The sequence below is a fragment of the Bison bison genome, unplaced genomic scaffold (assembly GCF_000754665.1).
Source record: "Bison bison bison isolate TAMUID 2011002044 unplaced genomic scaffold, Bison_UMD1.0 scf7180017862273, whole genome shotgun sequence".
Lineage (NCBI taxonomy): Eukaryota > Metazoa > Chordata > Mammalia > Artiodactyla > Bovidae > Bison > Bison bison.
The window spans coordinates 5277-6456 of NW_011492845.1; the positions used below are offsets into that span (position 1 = coordinate 5277).

The following is a 1180-nucleotide window of genomic DNA, read 5'->3' on the forward strand; positions in this document are numbered from 1 at the left end:
TACAGCCTTGACGTCCTCCTTTGCCTATTTGGAACCAGTCTGTTGTTCCATGTCCATGTCTTACTCTTCTGATATCTTCACCCTCTCCTCTCGAAAACATTATTTGACAATCAATGGTTAGTTCTCGTCCATATAAACTGTTTGTAGATTTTTGAAAGTGGTGACAGATACATAGGTAATCAATGCATAGAAGTTATTTGGTGAATTTTCATTGCATTTTCCAGACAAGTGCACATGGATATGATACTGGACATTCCTTATTCCTCTGGTCGAGACAGCTTTGTTGAGCCTGGTGTCAATGCCTACATCTGGAGTTCCCATCTCCTTCATGGCAAATTTCCGGGTTTCTTTGAATGCCTGAGGAGTATGCTTCTTGAAATACACTCCATGAATATGCTAGTGAATGCGGATAGTGTATTCTCTGGTCACCACCATTTAATGGTGGATCGTTCCTTCTTCTCACCACCCTTCTTTGCAGGAGCCATTCTTCTGGGCTTGGGTTAGGAAGCTCTTTTCCTATGTTTTAAATAATCTTTCCTTTTTCTCAGTTGATGTTCAAGGGCTGTTTATGCTTTGTGATTATTACCCTTTTCTCCATCATATGAATGGCAAATACTTCACCTACTTTATTATTTGTCTTTCAACCTCAACCACACTTCAGTTTTGTATAAAATGTTTAGAAAAAAGGATTTATATTTTCATGTTTTAAAATTTGTCAGTTTTTCCTTTTTGTGTCTTGCAAAGCATAGCCTTCTTCAGTCCAAAACCTCAAAAACATTCTACCATACTTTCTCCTAATACCTTTATAGTTTTTTATTGTTGCTTAGCTTTTTAATCTAGTAAGAACTCAATTTTGGATAAAATGTAAGGTACAAGGCTAACTGAATGGTTTTCTCAAATGTATTTATTTATATTTTTGCCTCTATTTGGATTGCTATCTTTATCATTATTGTAATGCCAATGGATATATTTTCTCTCATTATTTTTAGTTTTTTAAAGATGCAGTTATTCTTGTACACTTTCTCTTCCACATGCAATATAGATTCAACCTGTTCATAAAAATTTGTCTCTTTATTTTAATTTGGAATTCACTGAAATGACAGAGTAGTTAGTTAATTAATTTTTTGGGTGCTGTTAGAAAAAAATTTTTTTAATTGGAAGATAATTGTTTTACAATGTT

At 33.9% G+C, this 1180-nt stretch overlaps 1 pseudogene; it reads right to left on the reverse strand.

Moving 5' to 3' along the window:
• Window positions 1–6: 6 nt before the first annotated feature.
• LOC104983342 lies at window positions 7–1112 on the reverse strand (annotated as a pseudogene).
• Between the last annotated feature and the right edge of the window lie 68 nt (window positions 1113–1180).